This window comes from Schistocerca americana, chromosome 1 (assembly GCF_021461395.2).
Source record: "Schistocerca americana isolate TAMUIC-IGC-003095 chromosome 1, iqSchAmer2.1, whole genome shotgun sequence".
NCBI lineage: Eukaryota > Metazoa > Arthropoda > Insecta > Orthoptera > Acrididae > Schistocerca > Schistocerca americana.
This window is the reverse complement of record NC_060119.1, coordinates 1,071,998,535-1,072,013,963: the sequence shown is the minus strand read 5'-3', so window position 1 is coordinate 1,072,013,963 and position 15,429 is coordinate 1,071,998,535.

Genomic DNA, 15,429 nt, shown 5'->3' with positions numbered 1-15,429 from the left:
TGTTATGTAACTGCGCTGGCTGTTTATGCTGTGTCGTCTCTTGGCATATGCAGTAGTTCGGCTAGCAGTTGAGGCAACTCCATCAGCTGGGGGCTAACATCACCATGCAAAGCTGTCTCACGCTGCATTTGTATGTGTCGGTGGTTGTTAAAGACAGGTACCCGACAGAGTTCCTGTAAGTTACTTCAACAGCATATAGTTATTCTGAATAAAAGGTCGCGTCACTTTCTACTAAAACCGCTATTAACACGGACATTTCGGCAGTTATCGCAGCGGTCCTCTTAAGGGCGAATAAACTGCTGGTTTAGGGGGAAATTGTATTGAAGAACACTGTAGCGAAGACGACAGAAACAGCAATTTTAATAGCGGATTTTGTTTCAAAATGTTTAGCCTGCGGCCAAAAACAATTTTATTAAAATTGAAGGATTTGCACTTATAACACAGTTTTAACTGGTCAGAAGCTGGACAAGTAACGATTTAATTGTGCTGTTTAAGACTTTACCGACGTTGTAATCGCTTCATTGGTTCACAGGCATAGCGTCAGATAATGTGGAAGATGCACAATATTTTAACGTGACTGGTGCTCCTCATCTTCATCTGCTTATTGACATATTGCTGTTTTTTTTTCTTTATTGTATTTCGATTCCCCCACAAGGGGGCGGGCTTGCGGCACCTTATTACGATGCTCTGCAGCCTACAGACTTTTTAAAATGTAAGGAGAAGCTAAGAAACAAAAAAGCAGGCGATAAAATGGGGACTTAAATTGTAAAATGGCGGAAAATTGGGGAAAGTTAAAACATAAAGCAAAGGGTTGGCAAGGCAAATAAAAATACACAGGATGCAGACAGGTAACATAGTAGACAAACAATTAAAAAAACATGGCCACAGTCTGGTTTCTGTTCGCAAGAGATCTAAAATCACACCCAGCGACAATATGATGTCCGTTCGCAGCATGTCGGAAAAGACACACAACACTGAACACTCACTGTAAACACTGCACTAAAATGTCAGGACAAAGAGGACACACCATAGCCTAGGGCAGTTGGGGGGGGGGGGGGGGGTGAACCTGGACAGATGAGGGGGGAAACAAGGAGAGAGGGATAGAGGAAAGGAAAAACGAAAAGGGGGGGGGGGACCAAAGGAGGGAGAGGACCCATAAGGGGGGAGGGACAGGGCAAATGCGAGAGGCAATGGGAAAAGGCAGAGGAGGGAAATGCAAAAGGACTCGGGCGGGGGGGGGAGAGAAGGGGGGCAGAGAGAGGGTAGGTGGGGAAAAAAGAGGATGGAAAGGGGCATAGGGAGCCCAAGAAAAGGATGGAGGAAAGGAGGGGGGGTGAGGATCGGAGATGATAGGAGGGATAAATGGAGGGAGAGAGGGCATCATTCAGGAGGGGGAGTTAATGGAAGCCACCTTGGGAAAGGAGATGAAGGGTGTAGAGATGGAGGGTAGGGGGGACACAACAATGAAGACGTGGCAGGGGGCAGGGGATGGGAGAGGAGAGGAGCAACCAGGGTGTGAGGGGGATCAAGGCGGCGGGAGGTGTAGAGTATGCGGATATATTCGAGGAATAGGAGCAGATGGGGGGAAGGAATGAGATCATTGAGGATCCGCGTGGGGGAGGGGAGGCGTATACGGAAGGCGAGGTGGAGTGCATGACGCTCAAGGATATGGAGGGACTTATAGAATTGGGGGGGGGCGATATCCAGGCAGGACTGGCATAACATAGGATGGGACGGATTAAGGATTTGTAGGTGTGGAGGATGTCCGGCCAGAGAGGAGTTTGAGGAGTCGGAGGCGGTTGTGGGACATGTTGCTGCAGTGGCTCGCCAATATACACGTTGACTAGCTACAAAAACGCAAGCGCCAAGGGATGGGGCTGTAACGTCATCGTAGACCAATTACAGAACACGGTGACATCCAGTGCCCTCTGCCGGAGAAACGGGCCGTGGTCTTCGCTTGCGCGACGTGGGAACAGTGCTGCCGCAAATCGCGGCCAAGCGCGCGTGCGGGTAGAGTGTTTGCGCCCATTTTGAGTGTATGGACTCCGATGCTCCATCTGTGTTGACTCGGCTGTGTTCGTCAGGGGCCGATACGCCATAGTACCGCAAATACTGGTTTCCATGCCTTGCTGAGTTGAAATCCCGTGTCTCTGTTAATAAGGTACTTAAACGTATTTCAACTGCTTCTTTAATGATGGAGCCCCAGTGCATGAAAGCGGACGAAAGGATGTTTGTCTCTCCGTAATTCATGCTGTGTGTCGCGACAGTACACTGTTCAGCCACTGCAGACTTCTCTGGCTGACCCAATCTGGTGTGGCTGAACGCTATCTTGACACGGGACATAGCATGAACTATGCCCTATGATTCGTCTACGACGACGTTACCGCCCCACCCTTCGGTGCCTCAGCTTCTCTAGCGAGTCAGCGTATATAATGGAGAGCAACTGCAGCAAGCACATGAAGATGACGAGCATCTGTCTCATCGAAATATTACGCAGCCTCCACAACATTACCCGACGCGACGCCCGTGAACAAATGAAGCAACGGTTTAATTAATTTAAAATGTCTATAGTCTAATCTACGAATTCGATCATATTGTTGTAATGTAAGTAAATTTGTGCGTATGTGTCTGAGTGCCTGTCTTCACGCACGTGTGTTTGTGTGTGTGTGTTGGCTCCGAGCACTATGGGACTTAACATCTGAGGTCATCAGTCCCCTAGAACTTAGAACTACTTAAACCCAACTAACCTAAGGACATCACACACATCCATGCCCGAGGCAGGATTCGAACCTGCGTCCGTAGCGGTTGCGCAGCACCAGACTGAAGCTCCTAAAACCGCACAGCCACTCCGGCCGGCTGTGTGTGTGTGTGTGTGTGTGTGTATATTTATGTACACTTATGATTCAAAACATTATGACCACTTGCTTAATAGTATGTCGGTCCACGTTTGGAATGCTGCAATGCCGGTACAGCAAAGATTTTGTGTTACACGAATTCGGACACTCCTTGATGGGGTTTCCGAAGGTATGTGGCGTGAGATATCTACGCTTAGATCGCACTTGTGGTTTCTGGATAGGGATCTGGCGTCCGATAGCGTCCAAAGTAAAATCCATTGGTTTCAGAGAAGTCGAAACTGGTGACCAAGACATAAACATGAGTTCACTATCATGCTTTTCAAACCACTGTAGAACAATTCTGGCCCTGTGACACGGATAGCTATCCTGTATCCTGCTGTCAGTTGTCATCGCCTTCAGGGAAGATAGCAAACATGACGACATATCCAGGCACGAGCATCAACCAGGTGACATGTTTCATTGACGCACAGTCCAATCTCGATCATCTCATCCCCATTACAGTCACAATTAACGATGTCGGTGGCCTGACATGGAAACACACAGGGGTTGTCTAGGGGTTGTCTGCTGCTGAGCGCCATGTTGAACAATATGCGCTGAACCGAGTGCTGTGAGCCACTCGTGTCTGCGCCGGCGCTACACTATGTTGTCAGATCTGCCGCATATTTCTGCCTATCCTGTCTTACAGAGAGGGAAAGCCTTCGACCTCCACGTTCTGTGACGAGGCACATACGTCCAGCACCCTGTCACCAACTCATGGTTTTACCGTGCTTCAGACACTTCCTGTAGATACGACAGTAGCATGGCAACAGCTGACCAGCTCCGTCGTTTCCGAGATGGTAGTTCCTGGATACCAGACCATAACAATCTGCTCTTTGTTATAGTACCTTATGTCATTGTTCCAAACTTAGCGAATCGGATCGCCGCTAGAATACTGTATCTTTCTCCCCTCATGATATTGACAAAATACTTTAGTTTTCACCGAGCGAGGTGGCGCAGTGGTTAGACACTGGACTCGCATTCGGAAGGACGACGGTTCAATCCCGCGTCCGCCCATCCTGATTTAGGTTTTCCGTGATTTCCCTAAATCACTCCAGGCAAATGCCGGGATGGTTCCTCTGAAAGGGCACGGCCGACTTCCTTCCCCATCCTTCCCTACTCCGATGAGACCGATGACCACGCTGTCTGGTCTCCTTCCCCAAACCAACCAACCAACCAACTTTAGTTTTCTGGTTTTCATTGTGTTCCACAGTTCCTCATCCTTACTGATTCGCCATAGAACGTCGCTATTGGTAATTTTTGTGTCCCGAATATTTCTGATGCCTCAGTCTTCTTCATTGTTGCCTGATTAATTGTTCATTCCTCCAATCCATACAAGAGTAGTGGGATTACGTAACATTTAATTATTCGAAGTCTTAGTTACGAGAGAAAGTTCCAGTTGGTAAAAAGATCTGATGAGATATTTGGAATTTTGCAAATAATCATATATTTGGTTTTGCCAAAATTCATTTTCAGGGCTAATCGTTCTAGCCGTTGATCTTCAAATAGTGTCTGTAGCTGTGTTACATTAACTGTCACAACTAAAGTGACATCAATACAGTGTACATTATTAATCATTTTTCTATTGACCATTATGCCTATTTCTACCTTTGATATATCGTGTCTGAAGATCGCCTCCGAATAATAAATAGAAATGGGCACAGAACACAGCCTTCCCTTATTCCTCGCGTTATTTTAATATCTGATGTTTCTCCTCCACGTTACCAGTGTAGGTTTTTATTATCGTATTCCTGTCGGTAGTTTTCACTTCCTTCCAATATGCTCACTAGTTTCTAATGCTGCACTTTGTCAAAATACTATTCGAAATCAATGAACAACATTACATCTTGATTTATATCTAGGCATATTTGTATCAGGCTGTTCACTGCAAATAAGCTTCTCTGGTACTCATATCGTTACGGAATCATAATTAATTCGCTCATACTATATTCTAGTTTGTTTTATATTCGACTGTGGCTAATTTTGTGGAAAAACATGCGACATTAAACTTATCATTCTGTACCCGACGCATTATTTCGCATTAACTTTTTTTGGTATCATAACAAAAGTAGATTTTAGCCATTCTGTTGGAATGCGTCCTGTTCCCTATTTATTAATATATAAATGAACTATATTTGGAGTTAGTAACTGTCTGTCAGCCTTAGAAGTTCCTCTGCTATGTCATTCGAACCAGGTAATTTCCCCGATGTTGCACTTCACTTTCCGGAGCTGATGGACTGTATGCTGCTATACCTTTCTTAGCTCGTCTCTGTGGCCTTCAAAAAGTTCTTTTGCGTATGCTTCCCATCTACGCTGAAAAGCATCAGGCTCGTCCCAGACAGTCGTTTCATTTTAATTATTATTAATTAATCATCAATCATGTAATAGCTTCATTTTTCCTTTTTCTCGTTTAATTCACGCTTTGGTATGAACATAGGTGATATAGCTGACTGTAGATATCAAGCTTTTGTTAAGTAACTATAATTAACTCCAAGTATTTAGTTTGCATTTAGTACTAGGTTCGAGAATTTAGTAGAATCTTGGGAGCCATCCGCATAGGAACAACTCGGTAGCCATAGATCGGGGAAGTGCCCCCAACGGACAACATTCGCTGCGCAGGGCAATGGGGCAATGCCCAGAATAGCGGCCGGACACGTAGGTCCGCAGTGGCGCTGCCTGGTGTTTTTTCGGAAAAACTGGGCAGGCATCTGCTGGACAGGCGACGCAGAATGGATCTTAGCACTGAACGATAAAGAGAGGTCGGGACTGTGTGAGATCTGTGCATTTCTTTACGTGGTGGTCTGTTCATCTAAAACGATCCGTGGGTTTTAAACCACTTGTCGCGGCTGGAAGCTTGAGAGAATTTTATCGATCTCACACGTGGTTGTTGGCCGCAGGCAGGACGCTGGTCGTAAAAGAATAGTGTGAAGGTGGCCGCAGAGGTAGATAAGATCTTATTTTGGTCGTGAGAGTACAAAACTCGTGTTTGGGACTGGAATGTCAGCTGCACTTTGGAAAGAGCCTGCGTGCCGACAGCATGTCGCCAGGATACGGAGTTTGTTGACCCTAGTACAGACTGCACCAAGTAGAGGAAGAACGACGACTGGGCACTGTCTAAAAAGAGGAGCCCGCGTAGGGATCGCGCGACATTTTGTGAGAAAAGCAAATACAGGTGCTACTCGCGTTAGTTATCGCAGAAACTTTTCTCACGAGTGGGACACTGTTGCTACATTGTTAGTATTTTGTCAAGTTGGAAAAATAAGAACGTTTCCTACCAATAAAAAACTTTCAGAGCAGAGATGGCAAGTTGTGCTACGAGGTTTCCCATTCAGAGAATGACTGACAAACCTTTTGATTGAACAAGGTGACAAGTATTGAACCATATGAAAAAAAAAAAAAAAAAAACATAAATCAGTTACAAACTACAGTATGCACACACTTTATTCAACATGTAAACGTCACTACAGATATTCGGATTTAGGTTATGACATGTTCGATGTACCTGCCATAATTGGCGATGATGTGGCGCAGACGAATAGTGAAATTCTGCATGACCCGCTCAAGTGTCGGAATATCGATGCTGTCGATGACTTCCTGAATGGCTGGTTTAATCCCAGTAATGGTTTTGGGCTTATCGCTGTAGCCACGCGGGATTAGCCGAGCGGTCTAAAGCGCTGCAGTCACGGACTGTGCGGCTGGTCCCGGCGGAGGTTCGAGTCCTCCCTCGGGCATGGATGTGTGTGTTTGTCCTTAGGATAATTTAGGTCAAGTAGTGTGTAGTATTAGGGAGTGATGACCTTAGCAGTTAAGACCCATAAGATTTGACACACATTTGAACACCCTCTCTTTACTGTAGCACCACAAACCTCACAAAAAGAAGTCGCATGTGTTGAGATTCGGAGCATATGATGGCCAATCTAGGCCCATCCAGTGGCCTCTAGGTACCCCAGAGCCAGGATGCAGTACACAAAGTGCTCCTCCAGGACATCAAACGCTCGCCTGCTTCGATGGGGTCGTGCCCTGTCTTGCATGAACCACATCTTGTCAATATCAGGGTCACTTTGGATAATGGGGATGAAAGCATCTTCCAAAACCTTCATATACCGTTTGGTAGTCATCGTACTATCAAGGAATATCGCACCGATTATTCCGTGGCTGGACTTTGCACACCACACAGTCACGTTTTGAATTCTCGATCGCGAAATGCGGATTCTCAGTCCCCCAAACTCGGCAATTTTGCTTATTGACGATGCCATCCAAATGAAAGTGGGCTTCGTCACTGAAACAAACCATGCACGCGCATACTAATTCCCCTCAGAAGAGAGTGTGTTTTGGGGAGGGGGTTCCGTGAAGAACTGGAGCACAGAGGATTTTGCGAGGTTGCGAGGTGACACTTGGAACTTGGAGTGGGACTGGAGGCTAGGAGGTATTTAGATGCTTGATAGACACATTAGGAGACTGTAGTCTTCAGATGGCGTTCACACAACATTTGACAAGGGGCGTGAGAGGCAACATGTCATATGCAGCCCCCGTTGCTGCGGAGACGAAACATGGTAAGATCTCTTTGCAAAGACGAAGGGGAGATGGGAATGGTTAGGAGAATGTAGGCGTATTTTTATAACTTAATGGGATACCGGCTCAGAATTTCATTAAGTAATTGGTGGCTTACTAATAATTCAGGCACTTTGGGGTTTTGCACGTGATATCCCTCATCAGACAACAGATCGAAGCAATTGTCATTCGTCAGTGGAATCGCTTCTTTCTTTTTTTTTTCAATGAATTACAACCTATTATTCTGCTCATTTTCATTACTCAGACTTTGCGTATTTGTTGTGCTACAGTTGCATCTAACTCAGTCCATTGAAAGATTTTATGTTTACATTTTCTTTTATCTCCGATTTATTCGGGATTAACTCTAGGCTATTATCAAATCTTAACTGTTCTTCCTTGCACTTGTGATTATAATAAATCATGGTCATCAGTTTAGAAAACTCTTTCACTTAAGTAGCTAGATGAATCGATCACCCCGTTGTTGTTATGATTCTTGGGGGGGGGGGGGGGGGCATACCTTGGACTCATTTGTCAGGACCATTTATTTTCTGACATTTCCATTGCGTGACGCTTTCATTTTACATCTGAATCTGTAGAGAGGTGTCTGAACATCAGTACGGTACAAACTATGAAAATCAGAGTGGTAGCCAGTAATAAGCAACGATCTTGGTGGGAATCTTATAACGTTTATGGGAAGTATCCAAGATTAAGTTTCCTTGTTTGTCTTTGATTAAACTGTGGCTTTACCTTCTTGCCGTTTGTTTGTCTTCTTTAATCTTTTTGTGGACTCCAAAAGTGTCACATTTTTATTTAGCGCTTCTATTTCCTCCCATATGTATTTCATATTTTCCGTAGTCTGAATTGTCTTCCATCTGAGCACTTGATTTACGTAAAGCACTTTTTTTGTTTTCTGATTACCTTATGTTTCCTTCTTCCGTCTTTCATAGATAGGATCTCATGTTTTATCCATTTTTGTTTTCCAGTTCATTTTGTGTTACTGATGTTTCCTTTGCTGGGTTCATTTAGAGCCTCTTTATTGTTTTTCACTCGTTGTATCCGTTATTACCGTTTCCTCTGTGAGTGAGTTTTGGTTACATACTATCCTTGACCTTTGTTTTTATGACCTTCTAATTACGTAAAGCTGTATTAATTTTATTCAATGGAATTTTCTTTCTCAGATCTTTAAAACCTTAATCTAAACGTTTCTACGACAGGATTATGGTGCGACCTTATGTCGGGCCTAGGTATGTTGCAACCGATTTTACGGCATTTAATGAGGACGAAGGCAGTTTGGTTCAAATGGCTCTAAGCACTATGGGACTTAACATCTGAGGTCATCAGTCTCCTAGAACTTAGAACTACTTAAATGTAACTAACCAAAGGACATCACACACTTCAATGCCCGAGGCAGGTTTCGAACCTGCGACCATAGCAGCAGCGTGGCTCCGGAATGAAGCGCCTAGAACCGCTCGGCCACAGAAGGCGGGTGAAGGCAGTACGATTTCTGATAATATTTCTGGTGGTACGTCTTGGTGATGTCCATTTATATAAAATACTTTTTGGCAGTTTGTACCTCCTATTCGTTGTTACACATCTGTATTGTTGAGAGAACTCTGTCTTTCACGACGTTCATTTGTGGCACTTAGTCCATGGCTCCCTACACGTTCACTAACTTTTCCTTATCAAACGTAGGCATTATAGTCACCGAAAGTGGCTGTAATATCTACCTTCTTCGTTGTTTTAAGAATCCTATCTAGGACACTATTAAACTGCTCATCCTTCTTATTGGATTTATCGGCTTTGTGTGCGTGTATGCGTATTACACTGAAGTTGTCGTTCAGTGAACTGTACCAAAATAATCTGTTGAGGGAGTCATACTAACTGTACAACTTATTTACGTATGTGTTTCGTTTTACAAATATACTTACTCTGCACTTATGACGTACATGATTAGTTCCGGTGTAATGAAATGTGCTGCCCTGAAAGTGAGTCTCCCTTGTTCTGCCACTGGGTCTCGCTGTTGCCATGTACGTCTATGCCTAGTCGTGTCATTTCCTTAAATTTACCTGCTGATAACATATTTTGTACATTCCGATCATTGATGGATTGCCGCGGACTGAAAGCCGGATTTGTGTTTACTTTTGCCGTAGTGATTTGTACTTCCCCTTACTTCTCCACCGCAGTAATGCAGCTATTTGAACTGTGAGAGTCACGTCTGCAAAATTTCATGCATGGAGCGGTCCAAGATCAATTCTTACGTGCTTCGGACCGGTACTGGTCATCGCTGCTGTTCCTCGGTACATGCTTTTATACCACGCCTTAAAAGCAAGATCTTCACCGCCGGCGCGGTCTTCATACAATTCCCAGGGCAAGGTTCATGCGCTACAACCCGAAACAATTGGTCCCTAGGATCACTTAGCCACCTAGTCATTAGGAGTCAGCCGGCCGGAGTGGCCAAGCGGTTCAGTCTGGAACCGCGAGACCGCTACGCTCGCAGGTTCTAATCCTGCCTCGGGCATGGATGTGTGTGATGTACTTAGGTTAGTTAGGTTTAAGTAGTTCTAAGTTCTAGGGGACTGATGACCTCAGAAGTAAAATCCCATACTGCTCAGAGCAAGCCCATTAGGAGTCAGGGCCATCCTAGCGACATGGATGCGACTCTGAGAGCTACTTTCCGTACAAGGCGTGGCAACGCCGCGAACCGTCACTATCGGCACGAATGTAAACTACCGAGCAGACGGTGGTTAGGTAACAAAACCGGGGGTTGAACCCTGGAAAAAGGAAAGAAACACGATGAGTTAGAGTATGAGATAACAGAGAGTCCGAACACCCCGCAGAGACGAAACATGGACGTAAACACAAACTCTACCAACACCAACGACTGTCACTAGCACGCTGAAAACATAGAACTATCAGATGCGAAGGGCTGATCAGATAGTTGAAATCAGCCTAAAGGGCTCTACACATGCACCAACCGAGAGGGGAACCGAGCGACCATCCAATTCGGTGAGCAGCCTTCACAAGTGCCGAGAAATTTAGCGACTGCAGCGCCGAAGTGACGAAAGACGATCTTTTGGCACGACGGCGTTACGCCCGGCGCAGCTGTTTGGGATAAGTAGTGGTGCAATCGGGTAAGTCGTTGGGGTGACGGGGGACGGGGTGGGGGGGTGGGAGGTCGGCTGTCGGGTTGTCGTACCCAGCCGCACCACCCGACAAGAAAAGTTGGCCGATCGGTTGGTCAACACACACCCAATTTGTCGGTCGGTCGGTTGGGCAATTGGTGCGTTTTTAGGGAGGGCCCGTAAGTACTGCCATTGTATGGTAGTGAAACATGGACTGAGGGAAAACCGGAACAGAAGAGAATCGAAGCATTTGAGATGTGGTGCTATAGACGAATGTTGAAAATTAGGTGGACTGATAAGGTAAGGAATGAGGAGGTTCTACACAGCATCGGAGAGAAAAGGAATATGTGGAAAACACTGATAAGGAGAAGGTACAGGATGATAGGACATCTGCTAAGACATGAGGGAATGACTTCCGTGGTACTAGAGGGAGCTGTAGAGGGCAAAAACTGTAGAGGAAGACAGAGATTGGAATACGTCATGCAAATAATTGAGGACGTAGGTTGCAAGTGCTACTCTGAGATGAAGAGGTTAGCACAGGAAAGGAATTCGTGGCGGGCCGCATCAAACCAGTCAGTAGACTGATGACAAAAAAAAAAAAAAAAAAAAAAGCACTGCCAGGCCAGGCCTATCGTCACCAACAGGTGAACACCTCAAATAACTTACGGGTTTGCTGCCGGGTGACGTCGTCGAACACCGCCAATATTTCGACAGGAGCACACCCTGCCATTCTCAAGGCACAAATGCAAGGAAGAAAAAATGTGCAAGCAAATTTAATTCCTCAGTTCACCTTCTAAGATTAAGGCCCTGTTGGCGTCCGCGTAAAAGATTATCTTGGTTTGCGTAAGGCTGGGGTCTATCGTATTCCTTGCAGTTGTGGCATGTCATATATTGCTCAGACAATCAGGACTGTGTAAGACCGGTGTATTGAACATAAGCGTCACACACGCTTACAACAGCCGAGCAAATCCGCTATTGGAGAACATTGCCTTGACACCAGTCATCCTATGGAATACAACAACACGGAGATTCTGGCTTGCACGTCCAGCTATTGGGATAGTGTTATTAAGGAAGCTGTTGAAATCAGACTATCAAGCAACCTTATTATCAGAGATAGTGGATTTTGTTTAGATGCTGCTTGGAATCCGGCTCTGTCTCTCATCAAAAAACAGAGGGACAGAATTAGTGCTACCTCACCTGTTGATTAACTGTAACTATCGATATGTATGATGTTGGCTATCTTTGGTTGTGTGGACACTTGTTCTTTGTGTGGTGTCTTCCTTGTTTCTCCTCTGTGAACCGAGGTATTAAATTTGCTTGCACATTTTTTCTTCCTTGCATTTGTGCCTTGAGAATGGCAGGGTGTGCTCCTGTCGAAATATTGGCGGTGTTCGACGACGCCACCCTGCAGCAAACCCGTAAGTTATTTGAACATTCGATTCGCCGGGAAAAGTTAAGGTCTCACAGGTGAACACCTGTGTCAGTGGTTCTTCGCGCACGCCCTCCTCGACAGAGTCCTATACTATTCCACTGCGATATACACGGCAGTTTATCTGCATGCAACTCTAGGTCTTCAAGAGGGAACACTGAATTTCTTGAGTTCTGAGAATACGCCCCTGTGTCTCCTTAGATGGGTTAATGCGCGGGTTTCATTGTATGAGCAAAGGATAATGTCCAAAATAAAATTAAAAAAAATCATTCCGTAAGAACTGGTAACCCATGTATACGGGTCAACCCATGTACATTTCTGGCCATTAAAATTGCTACTCCACGAAGATGACTTGCTACAGACGCGAAATTTAACCGACGGAAAGAAGATGCTGTGATATGCAAATGATGAGCTTTTGAGAACATTCACATAAGGCTGGCGCCGGTGACGACACCTACAACGTGCTGACATGAAGAAAGTTTCCAACCGATTTCTCATACACAAACGGCAGTTGACCGGCGTCGCCTGGTGAAACGTTGTTGTGATTCCTCGTGTAATGCCGGCCGCGGTGGCGTGTGGTTCTAGGCACTACAGTCTGGAATCGCGGGACCGCTACGGTTGCAGGTTCGAATCCTGCCTCGGGCATGGATGTGTGTGATGTCCTTAGGTCAGTTAGGTTTAAGTAGTTCTAAGTTCTAGGGGACTGATGACCTCGGAAGTTAAGACCCATAGTGCTCAGAGCCATTTGAACCATTTTTGGGCCTAGTGTAAGGAGGAGAAATGCGTACCATCACGTTTCCGACTTTTATAAAGGTCGTATTGTAGCAGCCACGACTCGATCCCTGAGTCAACAGATGGGCATGTTTGTAAGACAACAACCATGTGCACGAACAGTTCGATGACGTTTGCAACAGCATGGACTGTCAGCTCGGAGACCATGGCTGCGGTTACCCTTGACGCTGCATCACAGACAGGAGCGCCTGCGATGGTGTAGTCAACGACGAACCTAGGTGTACGGATGGCAAAACGTCATTTTTTTCGGATGAATCCAGGTTCTGTTTACAGAATCATGATGGTTGCCTCCGTGTTTGGCGACATCGCGCTGAACGCACATTGGAAGCGTGTATTCGTCATCGCCATACTGGCGTATCACCCGGCGTGATGGTATGGGGTGCCATTGGTTACACGTCTCGGTCACCGCTTGTTCACATTAACGGCACTTTGAACAGTGGAAGTTTCATTTCAGATGTGTTACAACCCGTGGTTCTACCCTTCATTCGATCGCTGCAAAACCCTACATTTGCGCAGGATAATGCACGAGCGCATGTTGCAGGTCCCGTACGGGCCTTTCTGGAAAATGTTCGAGTGCTGCCCTGGCGAGCACATTCTCCAGATCTTTCACCAATTGAAAACGTCTGGTCAATGGTGGCCGAGCGACTGGCTCGTCACGATACGCCAGTCACTACTCTTGATGCACTGTGGTATCGTGCTGAAGCTGCACGGGCAGCTGTACCTGTACACGCCATACAAGCTGTTTGACTCAATGCCCAGGCGTATCATGGCCGTTATTACGGCCAGAGGTGGTTGTTCTGGGTACTGATTTCTCAGGATCTATGCACCCAAATTGCGTGAAAATGTAATCAAATGTCAGTTCTAATATAATATATTTGTCCAATGAATACCCGTTTATCATCTGCATTTCTTCTTGTTGTAGCAATTTTAATGGCTAGCATTGTATGTGGGTAAATTGGCTGAGTGGCCAAGTCTCTGGAGCGTCAGTCGGCAGACAAGGCCGCCGCAGAAGAGAAGTGCAGGCTCAGCGGCCGTGTCGGCAATTGCGGTGCCTCCCACGCCGCCGCGTGACGCGCAGCTGCCGGCCGGTGGCACGCAGCGCCGGCGCGACGGCGACACGCGGCGACACCTGCGGGGGCGGCGCGGCGCGGCCCGGCCGTGCTCCCGTCAGCCGCCGGCCATTAACCAGTAATCGCGGCCGCAGCGCGTCCGCCCATGTTCGGCCCAGAGCTCCGCCTGTACACGGGCCTCTCATTTGGCCCATCGATACAACACCCACTTGTCCGCGTCCCGCGCTGCAGCGCTTCTGAAAGCGTTCTCGCCGCATCAACATGTAATGTGCTCAGGAGCTGAGAGACTCCACATTCATGTCTAAGTTAGATTCGAATGTGTGTCTTTGCAATTACGTTCAGTCTACGCTACTAATTATAATGCACTAATGATAGCTGCAGTGTCACTTAAAATCTAGATCTGCAATGCAGTAAATAAAGACGGATGACATTACCAACGATGATGACCCTCTTTCTGTCCTCGATTACATCACGCTCGGGGGCACTATCATTCGCATGGAGTGGTTTGTACGAAATAATGCGACAAAAGAAATCGCAACACCAAAACGTAATTAATATACACTAATGCCCATTAAAATTGCTACACCAAGAAGAAATGCAGATGATAAACCGATATTCATTGGACAAATATATTATACTAGAACTGACATGTGATTACATTTTCACCCAATAGATCCTGAGAAATTGGCACCCAGAACAACCACCTCTGGCCGTAATAACGGCCTTGATACGGCTGGGCACTGAGTCAAGCAGAGCTTGGATGGCGTGTACAGGTGTGCTTCAACACAATACCACAGTTCATCAAGACTAGTGACTGGCGTATTGTGACGAACCAGTTGCTCGGCCACCGTTGACCGGACGTTTTCAATTGGCGAGACATCTGGAGGATGTGCTGTCCAGGGCAGCACTCGAACATTTTCTGTACCCAGAAAGGCCCGTACAGGACCTACAACATGCGGTCGTCCATTATCCTGTTGATGTGTAGGGTTTCGCACGGATCGATTGAAGGGTAGAGCCATGGGTCCTAACACATCTGAAATGTAACTACCACTGCTCAAAGTGCCGTCAATGCGAGCAAGAGGTGACCGGGACGTGTAACCAATGGCACCCCATACCATCACGCCTGGTGATACGCCAGTATGGCGATGACGAATACACGCTTCCAATGTGAATTCACCACGATGTCGCCAAACACGGATCCGACCATCATCATACGGTAAACAGAATCTGGATTCATCTGAAAAAATGACGTTTTGCCATTCGTCCACCCAGGTTCGTCGTTGAGTACATCATCTCAGGCGCTCCTGTCTGTGATGCAGCGTCGAGGGTAACCGTAGCCATGGTCTCTGAGCTGATAGTCCATGCTGCTGCAAACGTCGTCGAACTGTTCGTGCAGATGGTTGTTGTCTTGCAAACGTCCCCATCTGTTGACTCAGGGATCGAGACGCAGCTGCACGATCCGTTACAGCCATGCGGATAAGATGCCTGTCATCTCGAGTGCAAGTGATACGAGGCCGTTGGGATCCAGCACTGTGTTCCGTATTACCCTCCTGAACCCACCGATTCCATATTCT